The 27876-nt window shown below is 44.9% G+C and overlaps 1 protein-coding gene and 1 long non-coding RNA gene across 5 annotated transcripts in view; one reads left to right on the top strand and one right to left on the bottom strand.

Annotated features, from left to right (window-relative positions):
- The window catches only part of C7H10orf90 (chromosome 7 C10orf90 homolog), a 103131-nt gene extending 83024 nt beyond the window's left edge, over positions 1 to 20107 (bottom strand). For 2 of the 4 annotated variants that reach the window (XM_059852212.1, XM_059852209.1), the window contains exons 1-2: positions 19655 to 20107; positions 10091 to 10172 (exon numbers count right to left, since the gene is read on the bottom strand). The gene's annotated coding sequence lies outside the window, so the exon portion shown is untranslated. The remainder of the gene's footprint in view (positions 1 to 10090; positions 10173 to 19654) is intronic. The other 2 variants (XM_059852211.1, XM_059852210.1) reach the window with 1 other exon arrangement.
- Positions 20108 to 21761: 1654 nt separating this feature from the next.
- LOC132329593 (uncharacterized) lies at positions 21762 to 23667 on the top strand. Its single transcript, XR_009487109.1, has 3 exons — positions 21762 to 21854; positions 22953 to 23136; positions 23231 to 23667. It is a non-coding gene; the product is annotated as an uncharacterized LOC132329593 (long non-coding RNA).
- Positions 23668 to 27876: the final 4209 nt, after the last annotated feature.

Raw genomic sequence — 27876 nt, forward strand, 5'->3', positions numbered from 1 at the left:
TTCCTCTCTGAGGCTTCTCAGCTTCCCAGGAGAAAATCCTGGGCAAAGAGGATTTTTCAGGAAATACCAGTGACCCTGGGAGCAGAATCCCTAGCCCTGGGTAGGACAGCAGTGTGCAGTGCCATCTTTGTGCAGCTCATGCAGGGAAATTCTCCTCCCTGGCTGCTGGGGGGGACTGATGCCTTTCTCATTAAAGATGAGCAACTGGGGGCCAACAGCAAAGGCTGCCCTGGCAATCTGCCAGGAGCTGGAGGGCTGCACCGGGGTTGGGTGTGAATTCACACTGCCTTTAGAGCCACTGGTAGTGCCTGGATGTTTCTGACAGGTTTGTCAGCACCATGTGATCTCCAGAAATAAAAACCTGGCTCTGAGAGGCCTGGCTGCCCTCTGTGCCTTTGGGGCCGTGTCCTGATCCCACTGATCTTGGCAGAGGGTGCTCAGCACCCCCAGGACCCCTGAGGTCCCACCCCTGCACCCTGACCCCAGGGCTGGGTGCCATGGTGTCACTGTGCCATCCCTTAGATGCCATGTCCAGCACAGATCCATGCCCACATCCCACCCTCAGGCTAAGCCAAACCCAAACCAGCCCCACTGGAACCACAGGAATAAAATTGTTGGGGTGCAGACACTGCATTGCTGCTGGGTTTGTAAAATACACCCCCCTGCTTCTGAGCAGTAAGAATTCAATGAGTTTGTGGTGGGTTTAGATGGGATATTGGGAAGGAATTGTTCCCTGGCAGGGTGGGCAGGCCCTGGCACAGGGTGTCCAGAGCAGCTGGGGCTGCCCCTGGATCCCTGGCAGTGCCCAAGGCCAGGCTGGACACTGGGCTTGGAGCACCCTGGGATGGTGGAAGGTGTCCCAGGGTGTGTAATGAGCTGTTTTAAGGTTCTCCCCAAGCCAAAGCAGCCTGTGGAATTCTGTGATGTGTCTGCATTCCTCCAGCCATGTGCTGGCACAGGGATGTGGCTCAGGAAGGATTAAACCCATTTTGCATAAAACCAATTGCAACAAGCGAGGGGAGAAGGTGTGTAGGGGTGCAAAGTGGAAAATCACTGAGGGAGGGAAAAGAAGATTGGGAGGACAGAGGCAGGTCCGTGTGCCAGCTGCTCTGCAGAGGAAGAAAATGGGAGGGATGAGCTGAAACCTTTGGATTTCAAATTTGGACTGAGGCTGGGGATAATGCAGAAGCTTCCTGGCAGATTGGGCATCTGACAGCAGGAGCTGCAGTCAAGGTGATCTTCTGGGTAGCTGCTGTATTCACTTGATTTCCAAAGCTGGCATTCATGCTCCTGCTGTCAATAAAAATCCCTGCCTGAATAGATAAGCCAGAGCCCCGTATCTCATTAAGCCTGAGAATTCAATCCTCTGCTTCAAGCTCTGTGCTCCTATGCTACTTTATATCATTAAGAAATATTGCCCAAGCTGATCCCCTAAATCCTTGTATTAGCCAGCACAATTAAACCTAATGGGGATGGAAAAATGGGAGCCAGTGGGATTTCTCCATGGTGAGAGCTCCAGGTGCATCCCCATGAATGTGACTGGAGAGTGCACGAGCAACAAGTCAGAAATGGGACACTCAGAAGCCCTAAGTCATTCTATTTTAAATAGCTTAAGAAAATGCTGAGACTTTCTCAGGCTGGATTGTGGAATACCTTGAAGTGAAATCATAAATCCCTATGCTGTCACTCTTTCTCTCCGAGGAGTTTTTAAGTGAAGCATCCAAAATAAAAAGTCAGGCTGTCGAGCTCCTGGGGTTTTGTTTCTCTGTCAGACAGGAAACTCGGTGACTTTTGAGTTTTAAAACAACGGCCTAAACATGCCAGCCATTAGCAGTGGCACTTAATGAGATTCTCAGATAAGCCTTTAACAGAATATGTAGTGATTAAGTCAATTTAAATGATTCATCTCCACTGCAGCCTGTGAGACTTGTACATAACAGCAATTTGCATAGCAATAAAAATCTCCATTTCTCCACACAGGACAGCTTTATAAGGATATTTCCAACCTTACTAATGTCTGCTCTCATCTGTCTGTTCAGAAGTTTTTCTCACTCCTGTTTTTTTCCAGATGCTTCTCCTGACAGGGGAAGATCTCAGGGCAAAGCATCTCCTCGTGCAGTGCCAGGTTTTGAGGAGGAGCATTCCCAGGCTGGCTGTCAAGAGGCTCCGGGGGGAATTCTGCTCCTGTGACATTCCTGGCGTTGGTGTGTGGCCAGAGCATCCCCTGCACTTCCCCCCACACACAGAGCAGCCCTAATGAGCCCAGCCCCAGCCCCTGCCAGCCCAAATTAACCCAGCAGTCAGCTCCAAGGGAATTGCTAAACTCCCTCAGGCTTCCAAAGGTGCAGGATCAGATCCTCCCAGATCTGAGACATCTCAGGGTGAGGCTCTGCCAAGCCAGTCCCTGGCAAGGCTGAGTTTTCTGGAAGATCCTGGAGTGGTTTGGCCAAGGGAGTTGTTAGAAACTAATCCTTTACCTCCTTCTTCCTTCTTCTTCACCTTCTTTTTCCTTCTTCATCATAAGTTTAGATAACACTTTATAATTAAACAAAAATGTCGGCTTTGTGGACTTCAAGTAATTAGTTATTAAATTAAAAGTAAAAAAAAATTTAAGTATCATTTCTCAATTAGATAGTTTAACCTTGAAAAAACCTTGTAGCAAAAAAATTGTTAACCATTTCTTGTACCTTATCAGTAAAGCACTACAAAGCTCACCACCTATAAAACCATAACATAAATAAAAATAATAAACACCTAAGTCCAAACACAAACTATTGTCTTGAATACCCTCAGTCCCAACCTCAACAAAAGTTAAAAAAAGACCCCAAAAACCAACAGGAGGGTTGTGTAACACCCCCTCCTGCTCCCCCAGCCCAGGCAATTCCTCACTAATTGAAATTGCTTCTCCCCAGCTGACCCAGAGCCACACGGATTAAACCAGATTTTGGAATGCTAATTACTCGACATCATTTTCCCAATTATTCTTAAAATTGGATTATGTAGCAGGAGATGGGGTGTTTGAAGCAGCCACTAATGAGCAGATCATGCATAAAAAACCTGGTTTGTTATGTTGGTGACTGAACAAAATAAGGTCACAGGCGTGAAGTCGTGTCCAAATAAACAAAGGAAAGCAAAGAGGTTCCAAGAGTAGCACCAAGCTGGAATTTAGGGAGCTTCAAAAGCCATGGCAGAGCCAGAGAATGGGTTTTTCTTCCTTTTTCTCCCATTGTCCATCGTTGGCTAAAACTATTTCTGGGTTAGTGGGTGTTTCAGGGTATTTTCCCAAGAAATCATTATGTTATCTAAGTGACCAAGCAGCTTATAATCCATTTTCAAAAGTTTCTGTGGAGCTTAGGAACACAAATCTGATTATCAGAGAGACTCCACTACTGCATTTTCCCATGTGGTGCTTGCCCCACCTTTCTGATGCAATCAAGAGTGAGACAGAAATTTAATTGCTCCAAGGAGTCTCTGTATGCAGCAGCCAGAACCCTGGAGATTCCCAGCACAAATATCAGAACTCCAGATTTAGTCCCTCTGTACTTCCCTGGCTGAACAGTTTTGCTCTGATTCCAGGGCAGTTCAGGAGAATATGCCAAATGGGTTTCCAATCCCTGAATAAATAATAATTAATAAATAATCTGGAGATCTATCAATCCACACCTGTCTGTCTATCCAGCATCACTCTGCCTGAAATAATTCATTGCTAATTTATCCCCAATATTCTCATAATTCAATTTCACAGCCAATTTCAGAGCTGGTTTTTTTCCTCATGGATTTGAGACAAATATTGCTTTAAAAATCCAACTAAAAACCCAACAGAAATCAAGTCATGTATGCAGTTTAAAAAAAAAAAATGAAGTTTCCAGGGTACTTGCTCCAAAGATTCCAATTTAGTCTACAAATACAAAATAATATTCCTCCCTTCTCAACAATCCAGAATGTTTAAGTCAAAATGGGCTTAGCTTTAAATCTAATTTTTTTGAGTATCATTCCTAACTGAGAAACTCCAAGCTCCTTGAAATAATGTTTTTTTTTCTCTTCAAGGGACATAAATTAAAAAGAAGTTTTTAAAAACTCAGGATATTTTTACTCCCTGGACTGATAAACCCAGTGAGTTGTGCACTGTTCTCTCCTCCTTCACAAGTCTCCTTACAAGTCTCCCTTGGCCACACTTTAAAAAAAAATCTCAAATAATTACCGAGATAATTATTTTCTGATGTAAAAATTCTGTTCTAAGTTTGAAATTTACATTACAAGTCTATTCTGACATTAAGAAGATATATAGGAAGCAAAGAATGAAATTACAATGCACTTTGTAGCAACAATGAATATCTTTTGAGTCAATCTCCCATTTACATTTTTAAACTCTTTTCTCTGGTAAAGCTCAAGACAAGACTTCCATAGCAACAGAGACAAGGTCTGGCTCCCACTGCAAGGAATCCTAACAAAAAATGTCATAGGAAAAAACCAGGGGGCGATTGTTTATTTTTTAGTTGTTTGAATGAGGCACATTAACCTCAATGAAAAAAAAATTCCAGTGTTTTTCTTCAGCCCAGCCATCAATCAAAATAAAATAACATATTCTGTTAATTGCTCTCTGTTATTCTCACCGTTTCAGGGGAGTGCAGGTTGTCAAGGGAAATTCTTGTTGGGTTTAGGGTTTTTTTTTAAACTGAGGTAAAAATCCTGACCCCTCTGAACCAGCCAAGGGAAATCAGAGAGTTTTCTGCCACCAACTTTTGTGGCCAAGGTTTGGCCCAGAAGATGCATTTGTGTCCTCACCTCGTCTGGTGGGCCCTGGCACCCAGAGTGGGGGCCAGGAATGGATCCAAAGGCAGCAGCACTCCACCAGATTTCCTCCTGCATGGATTCAGGGGAATTCCTTGGCACCCACAGCAGGGAGGACAAGAGTGGGCACAGCCAGAGCCCCTTGCAGGTCAGGGGCTCTGTCCTGGAGCAGGCACTGCTGCAGCTCCCAGGGCTGGGCTGAATTCCCAGCAGGATCTCCTCTGAGCTCAGTGCTTTTCTGGAGGTTCAGCAGCAGATCCAGGTGCTGGCAGTGAGTTTTTATCAAGCTGGGCTGCAGAAGTGTCCCTGGCCATGGCAGGGGTGGGACAAGATGAGCTTTAAGGTCCCTTCCAACCCAAATCATTCCATGGTTCTGTGCTGGCATTCCTTTGGCTCTTGTGCCTGGCAGTGCTGATGCTTTTGACAGTGAGTTCTGGAGAAGAGCAAAGCTGTCCCAACAATAAAACAACTCTACTACAATTTCTTAGTGGTCTTTTTTCTCATTGATAATTTCAGTTTCCACAGTTCCAGGTTAAATGAAACCTGTCTGGGGTTTTCAAGCTGCTGTAGGGATGGGAGGAAGGTGGTCACTCCCCCCACACCACCAGGGTGGGCTCTGTAAGATCCTCACCACGTGTTTTCCCACAGGATTTACTTCCTCCTGCACTGGTGACTCTCATGGAGCTCAGTCCTGAGGATTTCTCTGGGACAAATGAGATGAAGAAGGTGGCAGAGCGTTGGCTTCAGTGCCAACATTTTGCATCCACTGAAAGGAGTCTCACTTCTGCTCTTTGTTTTCTCCTTGTTTCTGTCTAACATTCCTCCTTTCTGCTTTCTGTTTGCTCTTTAAATTATATCCTCAATAACTGCATATGCAAACCCTATAAATGCTTTTTTCCCCCTTTACATTTTACCTTCCAGGTAACACAGCACTGCTTTTCTTGCCTTTCAGGTAAAACTTAAAAAAGCCCCACTGCTTGAGGCAATTCATGGTTCCTGAGACCCTTAAAAAGGAACAAAACCAACAAACCTATTGCTACCTGCAGTTCCTCCCCTGCACATCACCCCTCTGCCCCTGATCTGCTCCTTGCTGTGGCTTTGGGAGCAGAACTTGGCAAAGCCAGGCAGAGCTGGAGGTGTGGGAGCAGGAACCCCACAAAGGCAGAGGCTCCCTGGCCAGCAGCAGGGAGGGACTGAGCTGCAGCAGGGAGTTGCAGAACTCTCATTTATGGTGTGTATTTTTCCATGGTCCTTGGAGGCTCCGTGAGGGCACGGTGAGGGAGATGTCAGGCAGAGAGCAGGAGAGAGCAGTCTAGAGTGCAATAAGGGCTGTCTGCAAAAACAACTTCTCCATCCCGTCAGGGAAGGCACTGCCTGTCAGAGGAAGTGCAGAATTGTTTGGGTTGGAAAAGCCAAAAAAGAGAATTCACTTCCAACCCCCTGCCATGGCAGGGACACCTCCCACTGTCCCAGGCTGCTCCAAACCCCATCCAGCCTGGCCTTGGGCACTGCCAGGGATCCAGGGGCAGCCCCAGCTGCTCTGGGAATTCCATCCCATCCATCCCCACCCTGCCAGGGAACAATTCCCAATTCCCAGTCTCCCACCCAGCCCTGCCCACTGTCAGTTTAAAGCCATTCCCTGTGTCCTGTCCCTCCATCCCTTGTCCCCAGTCCCTCTCCAGCTCTCCTGGAGCCCCTTCAGGCCCTGGCAGGGGCTCTGAGCTCTCCCTGGAGCCTTCCTTTCTCCAGGTGAGCCCCCCCCAGGTGTCCCAGTCTGGCTCCAGAGGGGCTCAGAGCAGCTCCTTGGCCTCCTCTGTCATTTGGACAATTTCTCAAATCTTCAGCAGTTTGAGGTGAAGGCCCCATGCAAAAATCCACTCTGGCTGTGGATCTTACACACCCTGTGCCTCTTATTTAGCTCTTAATTGACCTCATGGCAAAGTGTGACCACACCTTGGGGAAGCTGTCCCACAGAGGTGACACTGGTGCCATCCCACCCCAAATCCCAACAGAGCTGGGTTTGCCAACACTTTCTGCTGGCACAGGATGGAAATGACCTGTCCTAGCTGTCACTTGTGCCACTGCATTTCCTGATACCACTGAGCTGCTACAGTTATTTTTTTTAAGTAGTTTGAAAGAAAAGACTGTCATCAATATTTAAAATTAATATTTCCCATGAAAATTTAATTATGTGCTGTGGTGGTTTTAATCTAATCTAGTCAGCAATCTTCACAGAGTCCCAAAAGGCAGCAACAGCATCCCAGCTGACCAATTTTTTCCTTGCATTTTCTTTGCTTTTGTACTACTTTATCATTTAACAATGTTTTGTTTAGAAACCCAGATTTACCTTCTGCCTCATCATTGCTGTTCCATTATGCTCTTTATGTGTAAACAGAGTGTACTTCAAAGAGCATATATCATTATTAATAGTTAATAAAAGAAATGGAAATAAAAGCTCCACAAGCTGGTCCTGGAGCTGGGAAGCAATTCCCTGCACTTTATGGGAAAGCCTTTCCTTCCTGTTAGATGTCCTTGATGACTCTTGCAGGGACATAAAAACAACCCCCTATTATTGCACTTACTGGATATATAATCTTCAAATAATGAGCAACAGGATGAAAACAACTCAAAGAAGCCTCCTGGAGCATTTCCCCCTGTCTTGCCAAGGCCAGCAGTTTGCCTTGATTAAGGGTTAGAGGATCAGAGTCCCAATAAGCAGTTAGCTGTGGAATTGAATCCATGACACATCCTTCTCCTCTCCCCTGAGCTAGCTCTGCCACCAAATGAACCTGGGATATTGATGACTTCAAAGGAACTGCAAAAATGAAGCAACAAGCCACAATCAGCCAATATTCCTAAATACTCTGTGACAGAATTACCTTCAGAGGGGGAAGATTTGGAGTCTGTAGTATTTTATTACAAAGTGTAATGAAGCCTACAGGGTCCTGTGCCCACCACACCCAAAGCAGCTGCATGGGAGAGGTGAAATCCAATTTATTCCCATTTTTGTGATCAGTTCTTAGCTCAGCAGGAGATGCTGTTTGTCATTTATAATCCAGCCCCCCACGAGTCACAGGACTCGTGTGGTTTCCATGAATCCCAGCAGCTCCTTGAGGCCCTGCTGGGAATGGGTGTCCTGGTGCAGGGCAGTCCCCAAACATTTGTATAAATGACATTTTTGAGGCTGAATTTCCCAGTGCACTGCATGCACACCCTCATTGCCATTCCATGGGTACAGCCAGCGAGGAGCTGTCTGTTATCCCCTTGGGAATTGAGGAGGAGTCCTTGATCAAAGGACAAATACCTTCATTTTCTGTGATTCCCAAATCATTCTCTTGAAAAGCTTTACCACCAGCAGATGTTTTTGGTGGTGGGATATTTATTTAGCTGCCCATCTTGCTCTCCTCTCATCAATGACAGGCTCGTTTCCCTCTACTTAATTAAGACTACCTTCAAAGAGACCCTTTTATAAACAAATTGGGGCTATCTGACTCAGAGTTTAAAATGGAGCAGTGTTTGATCAATACAATCGATTGAAGAGATCTAAACTCATCTCTGGGATACTCTGTTCCTGTCTTGGAAAGTTTTTAATGCCTTGCTGGAGCAGAGATTGAAGTCTGTGGCAGCCTCTGGCCTCTTACAGCATTAACTGGGCACTTTGAAATGAGGCAAATAGCACTGGAAAACCTTCCAGTGGAGCCATTCCCTTTAAACAACACTGTCTGGAAGGCTGGTGGGAAGCCTGGAATGCTTTTAGGAGAATCAGGGAATGATGGAGAAGATGGTGCTGGCAATAAGACAAACACTTGTGTATTTTTAGCTCCCATGGGATGCAGTTTAGCATTAAAAGAAAAATCACCGAATAAAAAGGAAATCACAGAACTGTTCAACCATCCATCCATTCATCCATCCATCTATCTATCCATCCATCCACCCAACCAACCATCTATCCACCCATTTGTCCATCCGTCCATCATCCATCCATCACCCATCCATCTGTCCATCCATCCATCCCTCCATCCATCCATCCATCATCCATCCATCCATCCCTCCATCCATCCATCCATCCATCCATCCATCCACCCACCCATCATCCATCCATCCATCCACCCACCCATCCATCATCCATCCATCCATCCATCCATCCATCCATCATCCATCCATCCATCCATCCACCCATCCATCCATCCATCCATCATCCATCCATCCATCCATCCATCCATCCATCCATCCATCATCCATCCATCATCCATCATCCATCCATCATCCATCATCCATCCATCCATCCATCCATCCATCCATCATCCATCCATCCATCCATCCATCCATCCATCCATCATCCATCCATCCATCCATCCATCCATCATCCATCCATCCATCCATCCATCCATCCATCATCCATCATCCATCCATCCATCCATCCATCCATCATCCATCCATCATCCATCCATCCATCATCCATCCATCCCTCATCCATCATCCATCCATCCCTCATCCATCCATCCATCATCCATCCATCATCCATCCATCATCCATCCATCCATCATCCATCCATCCATCCATCCATCCATCATCCATCCATCCATCCATCCATCCATCCATCATCCATCCATCATCCATCCATCCATCATCCATCCATCCATCCATCCATCATCCATCCATCCATCCATCATCCATCCATCATCCATCCATCCATCCATCCATCATCCATCATCCATCCATCCATCCATCCATCCATCATCCATCCATCATCCATCCATCCATCCATCCACCCATCCATCCATCCATCCATCCATCCCCCATCCATCCATCATCCATCCATCCATCATCCATCCATCCATCCATCCATCCATCCATCCATCCATCCATCCATCCCCCATCCATCCATCATCCATCCATCCATCCATCCATCCATCCATCCATCATCCATCCATCCATCTATCCATCCACCCATCCATCCATCCATCCATCCATCCATCATCCATCCATCCATCATCCATCCATCCATCCATCCATCCATCATCCATCCATCATCCATCCATCCATCATCCATCCATCCATCATCCATCATCCATCCATCCATCCATCCATCATCCATCCATCATCCATCCATCCATCCATCCATCCATCATCCATCCATCCATCCATCCATCCATCATCCATCCATCCATCGTCCATCCATCCATCCCTCATCCATCCATCCATCCATCCATCCATCCATCAATCCATCCATCCATCCATCCATCATCCATCCATCCATCCATCCATCCATCCCTCCATCCATCCCCTCCATCCCTACCTTAACACCAAGACTGAAGTGGAAACACCTTTAATTTGTTTTTGTTGTCGCTGCAGGAAGTTCAGATTGAGCAGGTGAAGATCTATGGAGATTTAGATGCAATGAATAAAATACACAATTAATTTATGTTTCTTGCATGGAATGCAGCCTTGGAGCTGTGACTCTCATTTGGGATGCTTTAATATAAAATGTTACAGGCTTATCTGCATTACAAAAAACAGAGATTGCAATATATCAGTGAATTTAAAGAAATTTTAAATATTTCCTCCAGAAGAACTTCTCCAATTGATGTATTCTGAATATTTTGTCTGTGTGTGTGAACTTCCTAACCAGGGAATCTGCATTTCTGCATCCATTCCAAGATGCAGACAGCACTGCACAGACTTTAATAAAAAGGACCTAATTACACTGCAAACCTAGGAGCAAAATCAGTCTGGAGAAGGAGCAGAAGAAAGCAGCAAAACCAAAGTACCTGAAGAGTTACCAGACACACAGAAATTATATCTCTGTCTCACTAATTCAATACTGCCACCTAATTCCTGACAGTAACTAACAATTTCATGATAGCTCTCCACCAGCTCACCAGGAAATTCTCTTGTTCTGGAGAAAAAAAATAGTCAGCTGCTCCTGAGTAGGCTTAGAAGAACACTCACTGTGTTTGTGCATCTCTAGTCTCTCGTTTCTCTTTTTATTCAGTATAAAATGCTCTTTTTGCTAAAGAAGAATTAGAGTTTATGGATAGAACTCCTGTACTTTATTCCCACATTTGGGAATAAAGGATTGTGTTTCAGCTACACTGGGATCCATTTGCACCCCGTGCCAGTAATCATTTCAATGTGATATTGATACCACACGTTTTTGGATGGTTAATTTAGTTCAGCTTTATCTGTGCCAAGATATCAAGCTGATAATCGATCTCCAGCTTTGTTCTGCAGCATTAATTAAGTTTTAGAAAAGCTTACAGATCAATTTATTTGAGTTAATGCAAATCTGCACCTAGGACAACACGACTCAGATATTTATCACTCTGCTGTTAGTCCCTTCTCATGCCTCAGCAGTTCAGGTTTACATCTGGTTCAAGTTTCTCTAATCTAAAATAAACCGGCATGAAAAAGCATTTGATTTCTCATTTAGATTCTCGATAGCCTTTTATTGCAAAGATAACATCCCTTGTCTGATTTGAAATGGTGAAATTGTTGGGTCAAAAATAATGAATAAAATGTTGGCACTACAGAGTTTTTACAACTCACCTAAATTTTATTGGTCTTAAAAAAATTAAAAGCAAATTGGGGTTCTTTTCCACATGAGAGATAACATAGAATTATTTAAGTGCTACAATTGTGATTAATTTCTATGCCCTGAAAATATTGACTTCAAAGACACTGAAAGGTTGATGTGAAAAGCTCCTCACGGTGAGGACCTGGCTTGACTTTGCTCTTGCACAGCCCCTCAGGTGAGGATGGAGATAAAACCAGCTCAGGCCAAATCAAGTCAGCTGCAGCAGCACCAGGTTTGTTTCATCTTTTCTTAAAATGCAAAGGATGGCTGTATTCATGTGGATTTTTCAGAGAATGGTTTGGGTTGGAAGGGAATTTAAAGTTCATCCAGTGCCACCCAGGGACACCTCCCACTGTCCCAGGTGCTCCAACCCCTGTCCAGCCTGGCCTTGGGCACTGCCAGGGATCCAGGGGCAGCCCCAGCTGCTCTGGGAATTCCATCCTGGCCAGGAATTTCTTCCCAATCTCCCATCCATCCCTGCCCTCTGGCAGTGGGAGCCATTCCCTGTGTCCTGTCCCTCCATCCTTGTCCCCAGTCCCTCTCCAGCTCTCCTGGAGCCCCTTCAGGCCCTGGCAGGGCTCTGAGCTCTCCCTGGAGCTGCTCCTCTCCAGGCTGAACAATCCCAACTCTCTGTGCCCTTGTAGCAGGATGTGGATCCTGCTCATGGATCTGTGCTTTACAAAGGCCTTTTGTTCCATTTTTGAATTTAAACAAAGCTTCCATTTTCTTCCATCACGCCCAGGTGCTGAAGAGTTACAACTCCAAAACATCCCTCGATTTTCCCACAACCTTTTTTTTGCAGAGTCACGGTTTTGTCAGTTTTGTTTCAGAGCATTTAAACACATTTAAAGCTGAGCTGGCCACAATGACCTTTCAGCACAGCATGCAGAAAACTCTGAATTGGGTAACTCTGTTTTTACTGACTGTTGCACATTTCCCAAGTACTCAGGTCAATACTCTGCAGAATTTCTCTAACAACAGATCTGAAATATGGGGATGAAAACGTTTGCCCACCTCAAAATGCCTGCTGGAGGAAACTTGGATTTTCCTTAGCCTGTATCTGGTATAATTTTCTATCATGGATGATAAAAGGGAGGATAAAAAAAGAGTTTGTAAAACATGAGCTCTCTGTATTTTTCATGAGAGGATTTTTATGTACATTGTGTTAGGTCAATGAGGTGTGATTTTTTTGCCTAATTAACAGAGCAGGATACTACTCATTAATCAGATGAAACACATGCCAGTAGGGCCCCCTTTATCAGAAGCAGAGAAAATGGCTTTAGGAAGTTTCCCAAAACCTTAAAATCTGAATTTTCATAATGTGAGGTGCCTCTGCCAAGGCCTTGCTGGGTAACTCCCCATAGCCAGGACTGCCTTCAGCAGCAAAAAGGGTGAGAGTTTTCCTGAGGAAATTGGTGAGGTTTTGCCATGTGGATCCCACCTTTCTATTTCCCTACTTGTCCTTTCCTGAACATTTCAGTGGGGTTTTTCCCTTGTACAGCTCCCTCATCCAAACCCCCTGCAGATCCCACTCTGTATTGATTGTGTCCACTGTACAAAATGCTGACTGAAGGAATAGGATAAAACTCCACTCCTCTTGGCTTTTCCCAGCTTCCACTGGTCCAGGAAGGTCAGAGGAAAATGCCCAACTCCCCCCTCCAAATGAGAGTTGTTTGGGAACTGGAGGAGGTTCAGGTTGTGATGAACATCATGGGCTGCTGCTCAAAGAGCTCCACAGCTTGACAGATTGGCACAACCAGCAAATTCAGGGGTTGGTCATTGATTTTTGGGTTTTCCTAATTGTGATAATTTTAACCTGGATGTGGGAGTGTGTCTCAAGTGCTTCCCTTTTTTTATCTATGAAAATCAATAATCATGGAAGCACAGAATGGTTTGGGTTGGAAGAGACCTTAAAGAACATCCAGTCCCTGACCAGGAACGCCTTCCACCATCCCAGGTGCTCCCAGCCCCAGTGTCCAACCTGGCCTTGGGCACTGCCAGGGATCCAGGGGCAGCCCCAGCTGTGCCAGGGCCTTACACTCCAACAGCCAAAAATTCCTTCCCAATATCTCATCTATCCCTGCCCTCTGGCAGTGGGAGCCTCCTTCTCCTTCTCCTTCTCCTTCTCCTTCTCCTTCTCCTTCTCCTTCTCCTTCTCCTTCTCCTTCTCCTTCTCCTTCTCCTTCTCCTTCTCCTTCTCCTTCTCCTTCTCCTTCTCCTTCTCCTTCTCCTTCTCCTTCTCCTTCTCCTTCTCCTTCTCCTTCTCCTTCTCCTTCTCCTTCTCCTTCTCCTTCTCCTTCTCCTCCTCCTCCTCCTCCTCCTCCTCCTCCTCCTCCTCCTCCTCCTCCTCCTCCTCCTCCTCCTCCTCCTCCTCCTCCTCCTCCTCCTCCTCCTCCTTCTCCTTCTCCTCCTCCTCCTCCTCCTCCTCCTCCTCCTCCTCCTCCTCCTTCTCCTTCTCCTATCACTCCAGCCATCCCTTGTAAAGAGTCTCTTTCCATCTTTTGCTCCTTTCAGGCACTGGAAAACCACAATTAGGTCACCCCAAAGCTTCTTTTGTCCAGATGAACAATCCCAGCTCTCCCAGCCTTTCCTCTCAGCAGAGCTGCTCCATCCCTCTGATTCACTTGGTGGTTTCCTCTTGCCTGGCTCCAACATCTCCATGTCCTTCCTGTGCTGGGAACCCAGAGCTGGAGGCAGAACTCCACAGAAAATCCTAATTCCAGGATTTACCAGTGCCTGCAAAGCACCACAGCTCCTTCTTTAGCTCTCAGCTGGTGGGGTGAGAAAACAGCTACACTAGACATCACTTCAGTCTCCATGAACTGAGCTGCAGCTTGTATATCCTATCTGGAATTCCAGTTGGATATTTATTTTCCCAAATTAGCTGAGCCACAGTAGTGGTGCAGACTCCCACTTCTATATTTGATGGGGGTTTTTAGTATGCAGCTTGAAAACTGGGAATAAGACAGCTAAAAGAAAGGAAAAAAAAATCCCTCCAGCTTCCTCTGGCTGTAATACCTAAGGCAAAAGACCCTCTTTGAAGCAATAAAATGTTTCAGCACGGTGTGGAAGGCAGGATGAGCTGAGGGAGGTGGTGCAAACATCCTCTGCTCCTCCTCAGCTACTCCCAAAATGAGGGACAGACAGAAGGAAGAGCCTGAGCTGCTCCCTCTGGAGCAAGTTTGGCATGAAAAAAACTTTTATACAAAACAAGAAATTATAATTTTCCTCCTTGGAAAGAAAAACTTGGTTCCCTGTCCATGGCACGGGGTTGGATGGTCTTTAAGGTCCCTTCCAACCCAAACCATTCTGGGACTGATCCTGTGATTCCTGGTTTCTAGTACAAAATACTCTGTGATGCTTTCTGCATGAACGACTACAAAATCTTCTATTCTTCAGCTTTTACTGACAATTTTCTCCCTCTGGAACAAAAGATTAATTTACATTTTCCTATTAATAGGCACATTTTTACAGTGCCTGCACCACTGTAGGAAAGGGGCAGCACAGCATTATTTTTTTGTCTGCTTACTCAATTATTGTGGGAGAAATAAGCTATTTTAGAGATGTCTTCCAAAGTAGGTCAGGACAGAATGAGAGAAGAAGTCTGTGAGTACCTTTCCAAAAATAAGTGATATCCCCTGATCTGAGGCAGGCTCTGGGTGCCTGAAAACCTCATTGGCTGCAGCACTGCATTCAGAGGACTGTTAATTAGGAGTGAAAAATTAATTACCTTCCTCTGCCTGCTCTGGGGCTGGAGGTGCTGCTGGCAGATGGGCAGTGCTGCAGCAGCCCTCGAGGTGGCAAAGGTGATTGAGTTCAGACTATTCTGTGCTTCTGATTTTCCTCTTTTTGGGTTGTTTTGGATCATTTAGTGAAGATTCATCTCCTTCCAGGGCAGTCTGTTGATGAAGCCACCAAGTGGGATGATGGAAGATTTTAATAAGATATTGACTGAGGGTGGTTTTTTGTGGGGTTGGTGTTTTTCCTTTCAAACTCTGGAGTGTCACTGGGCTTTTTAAGATCTCTACAGATCTGAGCCTTGGTTTCTCTCTGCTTCAGTTCCCTGCCTGTAAAGAAGATTAATCACATTTCCCCATCTCACAGGAGCATTGTGTAAATGAATCCATAAAAGGATTGCCAGCTGTCCCTATATCATTTAACAGGAAAATATGGGCACCAAAAACAAACATCCAGAAGCCTTCCTGGCCAGGGCACAGAAATACAAAGAATATTTTTCCATGCCAGCAGCCAGCAAGTAATTTTGAGTGTGAGCAATTCTTTCCTTCAGAGACAAGTACCAAACACCCGAGCTGTGGATTTCACTGGAAATGTGGAGTTATCAAGTGTTCCACCAAGCCTGGGGCTGGTCTTGCTCATTAATCCAGAATTTGGCATAGAGGGGGTCAGGAAATTGTTTAATTGTTTTTGACTCTGCTTCCTTCCCAGTCCATCCTCTTTCATTAGTGGGAGTCTCCAAAGCATTTGAAATCAGGCAGGCACCAGGAATTAATTCCCCTGATAATGTGGATTGCTGGCACTGCTGTGGTGTTGCCAAAGCACCACTGCAGTTCTGTTCCTGACATTGTGCTCCTAAAAGTGAGTGGCTGCACTCTGGACTTTGCCTTCCTGCTCTTGAGGTTTTATAATAAATTAAATTTTATTTTATTTTATTTTATTTTATTTTATTTTATTTTATTTTATTTTATTTTATTTTATTTTATTTTATTTTATTTTATTTTATTTTATTATTTTATTTTATTTTATTTTATTTTATTTCTTTGTTTTGTTGTATTCTATTTCATTTAATTTCATTTTATCTTATGTAATTTAATTTAGTTTTATTTTATTTTCCTTTATTTGATTTTACTATTTTTATTTTAATTTTTTTTTTGCTTTATGATGAAACACTGCTCCAAGCCCCAGCAGCTGCACCTAGGCTTGCAGGATTTTTGAGTAAATGCATCCCACACATTCAAACTCTAGAGAATAATTAATAAGGCTTCATTTATTAAATATCTGCATACATATAATTATCTTAACTCTGTGGTTGTGGAGTCAATAATTTTTTGGTTGACCTGATGGTGATTTTAATGGAATTTCTGCTCCTGACCTGCACTTCACTGTAAATAGAGGGAAAAGAAGGAACTTCCTCTTCTCTCTTGGACAGCCCTGCAGACCCAAATTTATCAGCTAAAATATTTATGTCTCTGCACACTTAAAATGAGAATTTTGTGTGTCCAACAATCCATAGAGGGATTTTTTGGGGAAAGTATTTTGTAAGTTTTTTCGTGTTGGAGCAACATAAAGGACTTCAAGGTCCTGGCAGTCTGAGTGAGCCTTGATTAAGCTGAAAAGCTCCTTGCTGGAATTGCTGTTGTCACATCCACATGAGGATTAAGCCAATGACACCCTGGCACTGTGGCTTGTAAGAGGTTCCTTTACTGTACAGCAGAATTATCTGACTTCTTTGGAGGTTTCACCAAGTTCTAGCTCCTTTTGAGCATTTCTGTTCAATTATCACCAAAAGCTGGACTTTTCAATATTCCAAAGACTTGTGGAAAAGCCATTTACTCTTGAGCTTCCTCCTGACTTAGGTTACAAAATGTGTGAATTCTATCCCCATCTGTCAGAGGTGGGGCAGTTCTCTGCTATTCACTGGGCAGTTTTTCCAATCCTCCCTCCAGGAGATCTCTGCTGTCCATGGCCAGGGAGTGTCCCTGCAGGGCTGATCAAATTCCACCATCCCATGGGGAGATGCTCTGCCCAGGGGAGGAGCCAAGCATTCCTACCTGGATCCAATCTGAGGTGCTGGGAACAGCCCAGCAGCCTTTGCCCACTGCATTCCCAGAGGAGCAGCTTTCTCCTGCCCTGCATTCCCAGAGGGAGAGCAGGCCCATCTCCAGCAGCCCTGGAGCTGCAGAGGAAAACTCCCCCCTTGTGCAGGATCCCTGCTCCAGCAGAAGCACAGCTGGCACTGCAGGAGGGCTGAGCCCCCCTGGGATGGGACTGTGCCACCAGCCTGAGCCACCCTGGGATGGGACTGTGCCACCACCCTGAGCCCCCCTGGGATGGGACTGTGCCACCACCCTGAGCACCCCTGGGATGGGACTGTGCCACCACCCTGAGCCCCCCTGGGATGGGACTGTGCCACCACCCTGAGCCACAGGGGGTCAGGGCATGTTCTGACTCTGGCAGGTTGTTTTGTATTACTGCATTTTTATTTTATTTCTATTTTCTTCCATAGTAAAGAACTGTTATTTCTATTCCCATATCTTTGCCTGAGAGGCCTTAATTTCAAAATGATAACAATTCAGAGGGAGGGGTTTTGCATTTTCCATTTCAGGGGAGGCTCCTGCCTTCCTTAGCAGACATATGTCATTTCCAACCAGGACACCTCCCCAGCTCCTCAACTCCCTCCCAATTCCTCCTGGCTGGGATGAAACCAGGAATCAGGAGAGGTCTCAGCTTGGAGATGTTTTGTAGCAAAGTTTTGTAGCACCTTCTCTTGTCAGGTGAAATGATCATTGCACTGTCAAGCACATGACACATCCAGTCTCAGCCCTGCAGCTGCTTTATTTAGCAGGGGACTTGTTTAATCCAGCAAACTCCTGCTCTCCTCACATCCACCAGCCTTCACATACTGGGAGAACAGCCCCAAAAGTTCTGCTTTTCCTTTTTTCTAAGCTTTGACTTTGAGTAAGAACAAGAAGGCTGCAAGAATAAATAGCCTTGACTTTGAGTAAGGAGAAGACTTTAAATAAACCTTCAGATTTCCTTTAGATTTGCTTCTTTCAAAAGAAAAATCTACAAATCCTCACCTTTAGAGCACAACATCCCTTTTCCTTTTTTTATTTTGCTGCCAAATAAGGGAAAAAGATCATTTTTGCACAAAGAAATGTCGTGCACATAATTTCAATCCCATTTATCAGTAAATGTTCTGTATCAAGACGTGGCTTTATTGCTCTGCAGCCCTATCAGACAAGGTTTTAACAAAAACTGCCATTGCACAGGTACTTGGGAAAAGCTTCCAACATCCTGGTAGTGGATTTGATATCCGTGGGGATCGTCAGTGCCTGAGTGGAGCCCCAAACTGAGGCGTTTAAGGAGCTCTTTCTTTTCTTCAAATAGGCTTGCTGGGTGTCTTAAACTGAGATAAGCACCCCAAATGATTTATCTTCAAAGAGTTTGGCCACTTAATATGATTTTTTGTCATTTAAATTTCCAGTAATTCCTGTAGTTGGTGGATTAGGAGTGATTTCCTCCTGAATAGTGCAATAAACTCTACCCCAACCACTTTATACCATCATCAAAACCACTTGAAACCTTCAATTCTCTGACAGTGAGAGGGAAATTTATGACGAGGCTGAATTCTAAAGAAAGGTCGTTGGTACATCCCTGAGCAATTCCCTCCCCAGTCGAGGCCCTGCCAGCTCTCAAAGAGACACAGAAAGGTCTTTGAGCTCCTGTCATCTCTGGGAATAACAGCATCAATATGCACCGAGGTTAATGCCTCACAAAGGAGCAGGAATCTGCATATTACATTTATCAAAAGATGTGTAAATGAGCCGTATAGGAGTCTCCTACAATGCCCTGCATAATTTATTCCGTGTACAATAAAGAGCTGATCAGATTTCACGCATGTTTACTTTGGGGAAGATAACTGCTGGAGTGTCTGAACCAGCCATGGAATACAAATATGGTTCAAAGTAATGTGTTTATCTACCTGACATTTTAATCTTGAAAACTTTCTTATTCCCATTGTTTTGACAAAGAGGTTCCCTTTTGTGAGAATAATCTCTGCCCAGCACTGGAGGACTTGCTTTGTTGGAGACACACAATATATCTGGGAGTTTATTAGATATGCAGGAGCGAAACAAAAGGCCCATGGTAGCACCATTTATATTTCTGATATGGTTTATTTTCTTTCTCAAACTTTGAAGGAGAGGAAAATTAATTGAACCTGAAGTTTTAGAAACAGAGAGATCCTGGTTTCATAACTCAGAGGCAGAGTGCAGAGCCTCATGCTGCAATCTTGCTCCTTGAGCAAGGTCCTTGACAAGCCAAGTTGGGCCCTTGCACATCCATTTGCCTCTCCTAATTCTGACCAGCTCACACTGATCCTCTCAGCATGAGTATTAGCTAAGAGAAACATGAATTTAAACTTTTTATAATTCAGTTTCACACTGCTTAGCCATCAGTTAGTGACCAGCTTCCCCCACAATTAAATATCCTGATTTCAACAGCTGGACATATTTACTGCAACTCTGAATTCACCCTCGTCATTACCTTAGATCTGCTGGCTGTTATGCCTTTGTTCTCCAGGGTCTGGCAGGTGCAGGTGAAGCTTCCCAGCTTTCCTCTCTCAGTTATTTCAGAGACTTGCTCCTCACCACGAGAACGCTGGCGGGTCCCGTGCGAGAGGATGGGAGCTGCTCTTAGCTGAGCTCACCCCCAGCATCCCCTGAAGACTCTTCCCTGCAGTGGCTGCAGCTGAGCTTCCCAAACCCTGCATGCTGGAGGGAGCCCTGCTACTGTCAGGGAGCTCAGCAGAGGAACAGCCCCTCCTTTGTTCTCCCTTCAGGTGCTGAAGCTCTTTGGAGCTGCTGTTAAACTCCTTCTTTCACCTCCCCGCCCAATTCCTTTCAATTCATGGGATCAGATTCTCAAGCCTGCTGGATCTAAAGCTCCGGAGAGAGATTCTGGCTTTTGGCAAAGCCTGGTCCCCAGCAGGACACTGCCCTGCGAGGCCTGGGGAGCCTGGCTTGGCCCCTGTTTGCCTGCTGCTCCATCATCCCACGGGGATCGGGTGTCAAAGGCACGACCTCATTTCACACCCAGTTACTCTGAACCCCGGGATTTCATTGCAAAACAAGTGTTTCTCAGCCCTCAAATTCTGGTTTTAAATAGTTCTTAAAAGTCTTCTAAAAAACAGAGCACTGGAGTTTTGCAGAACTCTGCCAAACATTTTTTTCCTTGACACGATTGATGAGTGAATGTGCATCTATTTAAAATAACAAAGCTGTTCTCATAATCACATTAGCATGATATTTTGTCATCTTCAGGAGGCTGTGTCTGTCTGCTCTGTTGTGCCAAAGCAAACAGTGACAGTTTCAACAGGTGCAGAGCAACAAACCCAGCAGGATTGTTGTGGTGGGAAAGATGTGGGGACAAACCAGGGACAACTTTTTAGCAGGGGCTGTTGTGATAGGAAAAGGTGCAGTGGTCTTAACTGGAAGGACAGCCAATTTGGATGGGATGTCAGGAAAAATCCTTCCCTGTGAGGGTGCTGGGCTGGCACAGGGTGCCCAGAGCAGCTGGGGCTGCCCCTGGATCCCTGGCAGTGCCCAAGGCCAGGCTGGACACTGGGGCTGGGAGCTCCTGGGACAGGGGAAGGTGTCCCTGCCATGGCAGGGGTGGCACTGGATCAGATTCAAGGTCTCTACCAGCCCAAACCATTCTCTGATTGATTGCACAGGCAGAGAAGGGTCACAGCAACAAAAGGCAGATGAAGCCTTGGTTAACACTGTGCTGCTGAAGGGAAGAATTCAGTGCAGATTCCTTTAGGCACATGAGACACAAACAAACAAACAAACAAACAACCCCAAACAAGCAGATGTCATTTGAAGTGCCTGTTAAAAAAAAAAAAAAACAACTTAAAAAACAACCAAACATCCACTCCTTGAACTGCAGCCTGGAGTGAGTCAGTGTTTGCCCATGCCAGCCTTCACCTGGTGGGAGCCAAGGACAGCCAGCACCTGCTTTGCACAGATCTTCTCCTGTTGCAAATTTTACACCTTTTCTTTTCCAGCAGCCATGGGAATTAGAGTATAAATAGCATTTCTTCATCAGTTCACAAATGCTCCCCATTCAATGTGCCCAGTGAATGCAGTCACGTGGCTTGGAAAATGCCAATCACTCCTGTCAAATAGATTTATGCTACAACATGAATATGTCAGTAACTCTTCATTTAAAAAAAATAAAAATGGCAGAGAGGGAGACTTCACGAGGGGGAATAGAGCAACCTGAACAAGCAACCATAGAAACCACCCAGAGATAATGCTGTCCCAGGAGACAAATTTCCTTCCCATATAAATTTAGATGGCCTGTACAGGTTTGCACCTCCCTCCTCCAGGCTGCTTCAGATGCTCCTCGCTGGTTATTCACCAGCTTGGAGCAGAGATGAGACTGAACGTGGATTATACACATTAAAAAAGCAACCCCTGTTGAGGCAGGAGCCCTGAAACACTTGCCTTTTATGTGGAAAAACTGCTACAGCAGTGTTTTATTCCCAGAGCCCAATTGCCTCTGTGTGAGTCATCCCAGGAGTTAAGTCAGCAAAAACATTTGTGATAATACAATGAACCAGCAGAACGGGTTTTGCCACAATGGATGTGTTCAGAAAAAGGGCCCTGTGCTCACACACAGCACCTCTGGCTTTACTCACAGCCTGCTGCAAGGTTTGGGGCAGCTGCAGGTCTTGGTTCAGGTAGATTTTGGGGATATTTCAGGTTATTTTTCATGCTGAAGTTGGAATCGGGCTGGGAAAACCAAACAAGAAAAAAAAATAAATTAAAATATAACTTAGCAGCAACAAATAATGTGAATGGAGAAATGCATCCATTCTGTTCCATAATATCAGCAAGTTGGTAGTGTTGGGAGTCTGGGATTTCAGAGCTGGAACCACTCATGGGGCAGTGGAGGAGAGAGGGTCACCTGGAGTGCAGGGGTTTGGGGCTGGAGCTTTTGTCCACCCGAGAAAATCTGTTCCTTCTGTCAAAAAATTTGATTTAGAAAGGTAATTCTGGTAATGGCCCCGTACTTGGGGCTGTCAGGAATGATGTGGAGTCCTGATTTATTTCTAAAGAGTGTCCAGGGAAAACACAAAGGCTTTTCCTGCCCCTTGGGAGCTGATCATGCTCTGACCCTGCTGCTTTTGACCCACTGGATTTTCCAGCAGCTCCATGTGGCCCTTTCCCCTCGGTGCTGATGGAGAGGCTTTCCCTGGCAGCTGTGAAATGCAGGATTTTATTCTTTTCTATTTCTGTTTTGGATCATGGGTGGTGTTTCCAGGTATTTTCTGGATGCACCAGCAGCCAGGTGATGTGGGGTGTCCATCAACACCTGCCCTGGACAAGAAAATATTTGGACTTCCAAACCCCTAACTCTCCCTGTGAAAGAGGAGCATACTCAGTTACCTTTCAGTGTAAAATCTGTGTATTTTAGCTCTTATTTTTAGTGTAAAATCTGTTTATTTGCTCAGGGATTAACCTGGTCTTGTTCTCTTGCAATGCAGTGGAACTTGCAGGATTTAATATGCATTTAAGCATTTCAATTATGAATTATTTTTAAAAAGTAAAATAATTACAGGTGCTCTATGCCAGATATTTATGCCACTGAAATCCTAATCTATTTTAAGGATGATTTTTTAATTTGTTTTATCAGAGTAACATCCACTGTCATGAAAGATCTTCCACTGCAGGAGATGCAGCATTTCTGTGCTTAAAGCTCAGGATGACTCTGAATTAATGAACTGATTATTTAGTTTCTTTTGAAATGCTGATAATGTGCATTTTTTTACTTCTAGATACATCATGGGCATAGTCAGATCCGTGGTTTTGTACAGTTTGAGAGTTATTTACAGTTATTTAATTGCTGCATCAGCCAAAAGTATCATCAAGCCTCCCCAAACCTGCTGGGAAACAACAATTCCTTGTTTTTTCCAAGAACCATGATGTGGATCAGCACTTTTTGACCCTGTGGGGTTCAAGGTGGGTGTTGAAGGCTGAGAGACAGAGAGAAGGGAGAGATCATTTCCATGGGAGAGCACGAACTAATTCCTCCTTGGGTTGTTGAATTCTCCAGGACTGAAATCCTGATGCACTCCCTGAGGAACAGCAATGGCTCCTTGTCATTAAACACCTTGTGAACAGTTCCAGTGGGTATGATTACCAGAAAATCACAGTCACTTCCTGCTTTTTGTACATAATTATCATAAAATCACAGTCACTTCCTAGTTTTCCTGCTTGTGCTTGCCTATTAAAGCACCAAAATCTTCTAATGCTTTTAGAATTTTGAACAGAAAATGGGGAGATTTTATCCTCTGGAGAGGATCAGCCCTAAATCTTAAAGCACCCAGTGCTCTGAAAGAAAGAGAAGAAGAGTTTTGCTCTCACTGCTCCCATGTTAAGCTTTGAGTGAACTCAGCAATTATTGGATTTAGGAGTTTTTCTTCCAAGCTTTTGTCTGAAAACACTTTCCCTCTGCATCTCTCACAAGGATTTTTCTTGACAGGCTCACTAAATCACCAAAATCCTTGGTGGGGGGGGGGGGGGGGGGGGGGGGGGGCTGGAAAAACCCTAAAATCCTGTTTAGAATCTCTGAAAAAGTTTTCTCTTCCCAGAACAATTCTGAGCATTCTCCAGATCCCAGTGTGCTGAAATGGCCCTGTGTTTTCCCCGGGGACAAAGGCAGCTCTGTCCCCAGGAGGGAGCCAGCTGTGCAGAGGGGGTGGCAGAGGGTGACAGCCAAAGTGGGGTTGGCATCACAGCTCCTCTGGGGAAACAAGGGCTGCAGAAATTCCCTTCCAGCTGCCCTCGGGGGGCTTTTGTTTGCTCTGAATTGAAATTAGGTCCTAATGGATCTGGGTTTGGATTTGGGAGGAGCCAAGTTGGATGTTGGAGCTGCCCAGCCACAAAATATCCTCCTTGTTGTCCCATCCAAGCATCTCATTGAATGCCAGAAAGGCCACAGCCCTCCACAGGAAAGCAGTGAAATTATCTATTTGCTGTTAATGAGTTATAAATAATCCACAAACCCACTATATTTTTGGTAATTTTAATCAAATTTTTTTGGTTCAGAAAGGAGAAGGAACTCTTTATTACCACTCATGGATTTAATTTTGCAAACTGCTGGTCTGAGTGTATTTACAGTGTACCAAAAATGTGGTGTACAAACTGCTCCTTGCCAAGAGCAGGGCTTGACCCAGTGAGACATTGCAGCATTTAAGGGGAGAGACAGAGCCCCACCATTCCCAGATCCCTCAGAAGAGGCTCCATCCTTCTTTGGGCCACACAAGGATGATTGTCAGCCCCCAAACATCCCCAGGACATTTGAAATGGACCTCTCTGGGCTTTCCTTTGGTGGAGGAAATCTCCTTGTAAAGAAGACCCAAGCAGAGAAGCCATCAGAAAGGTGTGTGTGCACAGCTGTGAAATCAGAGCACAAGGTGAGGTGAGAGCATTGTCCTGAGCTCCACTGCTCTTCAGACAGAAATAAAATCTAACATCAACCCTTGCATCACATTAAATTTTGTTTTCTTTTGGAAAAGGGATCATAAAAATAGAGATGTATCAATATACAGCAAGCTATAGCTCAGCAAAGCAGGTATGTTTTTAGGCATTAGGATCAATGGCCAATCAAAAGGAAGATCAGTGTTTAAAGAGCACTAAAATGACCATTTTAATTAAAAAAGCAGGGGGGAAAGCAGATAAAGGCTCAGGACTGGTGGAGCTCTGTTCCCTTTATAACTACTGTTTGCTTGAGGAGAATGAGGGTGCCTTGAAGCACAAATGTAAAATCACTTTTTTGGACTGGCAAATTCTAGGGTCAAAATCAGAATTTTTTTCTCCTCTGTTAGAAATTCCCAGTTTTATTGTCCAAAGGAGAATTTTTCCATTGCTTTGAGAGAATTTTACAGCCAAGGGTGCAGAGTTATGGTAATGAAATCACAGAATCATGGAATGCTTTGGGTGGGAAGGGACCTTAAAGCCCACCCAGGGACACTTCCCACTATCCCAGGGTGCTCCATCCTTGGACACTTCCAGGGATCCAGGGCCAGCCACAGCTATTATAAACCTCTGTAATTAACTTAAAATTCTTCTTCACACACCTTTGAACTCAATTCTTATACTCAAATACTCATTTGTATTTATACTTTATAGTATGTACACACTTCAATACATTTAATCTATATAAACTTATATGTACATTTCTCTAAATATTCAGGATTTTAGATCTGAATCTGAGGATAATTACAACTGATGTGGTAAAAGGATGAGGACCACACTTACCTATTGATCTGCTGGGGATGAGTAAAGTCAGAGTATTGTACCAAGGAGAGGAGATCATTTTTATACATCTCCATCCTGTTTGTACCAGCTTCCTTAAGCGCAATGCACTTGCTCAGAAATTGATTTTTTTGAAAGTGGCTATGATAAAAAACAACCCATCTTCCTCTCCAGGAGTATTTCATTCCCATAACCTCCTTTGAAAACATTCCTTGCACCAAAACAAGCCCTTAAAACACCTGACTCACGTGAGGCTCCCAGCAGTGACTCTGGAGCACGCTGATTTTTATTGGCAATGCACTCGCTGATTTCAGCAGGGCTTTGGTAGCTTGGAGTGGTGTTTGACTGTGAACCCCCCACAGGAAAAGGAGTAGGATGATGTAACTCTGACCTCAAGCCAGTTCTCATTTCACCTTGGGAGCTGGGCTCACTTTATTCCCTTCTTGGCAGGCTCCAGTTACTAAAGAAATTCTGAACTAAAGGTTCTGGCCCCTCAGCTCAGGAAGGACCTTGGCACACTGAGCACATCCAGAGGGGACAGCGAGGCTGGAGAGGGGCTGGGAACACAAACCCTGAGAGGAACCCCTGAGGGAGCTGGGGAAAAGGAGACTCAGGGGTGCCCCCATCACTCTCACAGCTCCTGAAAGGTGCCTGTGCTCAGCTGGGGCTGGGCTCTGTCTCCAGCAGCACTGACACAACCAGAGCACACAGCCTCCAGGGAAATACAGGTTGGATAGCAGGGAAAAGTTTTTCACAGAAAGGGGGATAAAGTTCTGGGATGGCTGCACGGGGAGGTGGTGAAGTCCCCATCCCTGGGTGTGTTTAACAAAGCCTGGATGTGGCACTGGGTGCCAGGGTTCAGTTGGGGTGCTGGGGCTGGGCTGGACTCGATGGGCTTGGAGGTCTCTTCCAACCTGGTCATTCTGTGAAGTCCTTTTCTGGACAGCCAATCCCAGGCTTTAACCTTTCTTAAGTGTCCCAAATGGGTTTGTTTACAGCCCAGTTATCCCATTTATTAGAGATTTCATTCCTCAGCCACTCTGGTGAGGGTCACTGTGCCAGAGCTGCTGTGCTGGAGCAGCGCTGGGGGCTGTGAGCATTGCGTGATTCTGTGCTCAAGGGCTGCTGCTCCTCTGCCAGAGGGGCAGTCAGTCCCCAGCCAGGCCTGCCATGGAATCACTTCTGTTTTGGAAACGTTTCCTTTATGCTCTGCACACCATTCTAAAAGCTCATTACAGAAATGAAAAATTAACGCGCATTTAATTCCATGGGGTTTGGCCCAGGGCTCTGCCCCACCAGGGGCAGCACATGGCACACACAGGGACAGCAGCAGCTTTTTGGGATCCTGGCACATGGAGGGAGCTGTGGGAGGAAGATCTTCCCTCCATCATCACTTTGCTCTAAGTGCCATGACAAAAATACAGGAAGCCACCAGAGGTCCAGAGCTGAGATCACGGACCTGAACTGATCCCTTGGAATTGGGCTTGGACAGTGGGAAAATGTCTGCATCATGTGCAGTGTGGGGGTTTTGAACCTTGGGAACACCTGGTTTGGCTGTAAGGCCCATCTGATCACACACCTGCTTTTCCTTGGTGTGTCAGCCATTGTTCCTATTGCCTACAGCATTTTCTTAATAACTTCTAATGATGGTTGAATTTGACTTTCATTTAGTGCTGAAACCAGACATATCTGCAATGCTCCTTTCCTCCTTTTAACATTTCTGGAGCCCTCATTCCTCTGTTGTGCCTCACCAAAGCACCCCTTACCCAAACATGTGTTCTCATCCAGCTGCAAGGATGTATTTTTGAGAAAACAGAAGAAATTGGAGTTATCTGTAGAAATTAAAGACAGAAGATCAGTCTATCAGATAAGCTCACTAAAGCCAGCCATGCATTCCAAATCTTCATGGGTCGTTTAATAATTAACTGGATTCTGAAATGCTGGTTGAGGTTTTTCAGCTCAAGAACTTGTGCTTATTATAGGCACAGTCCAGTGTGTTTGTGTCAGCAGAGGAGAACACAGCTTGGATTTTTTATTCTTCTCTGTGCAAAGAAAAATCAAGGAATCATGGAATTATTGAGGTTGGAAGAGACATCCAGTGATCCCTGCCCTGGGGAGCCTGTTCAGTACCTGACCACCCTCTGGGGGAAGAACTTTTTCCTCCTAAGATTTATTTACAGATTTAGATATGTATTCATATATATATATATACAAATAGTAACTGGACTAAAAAGATAATTGAAATTCCAGCATGTTTTTTCACATTTTTTCTTTGAATATGGATGTCCCTATTTGTTAAAGGAACCACAAACCATTAAATGTCCTCAAGGAGAAAGAACTCAGACAATATGTCAAGCTGGCTGATATTACACTTAAAATCCTTCTTTTAGATCATGAGCTTTATTTATGATCTCTGTGTGCCTAATCTGTGGTCTGTGCCCA

This window comes from Haemorhous mexicanus, chromosome 7 (assembly GCF_027477595.1).
Source record: "Haemorhous mexicanus isolate bHaeMex1 chromosome 7, bHaeMex1.pri, whole genome shotgun sequence".
Lineage (NCBI taxonomy): Eukaryota > Metazoa > Chordata > Aves > Passeriformes > Fringillidae > Haemorhous > Haemorhous mexicanus.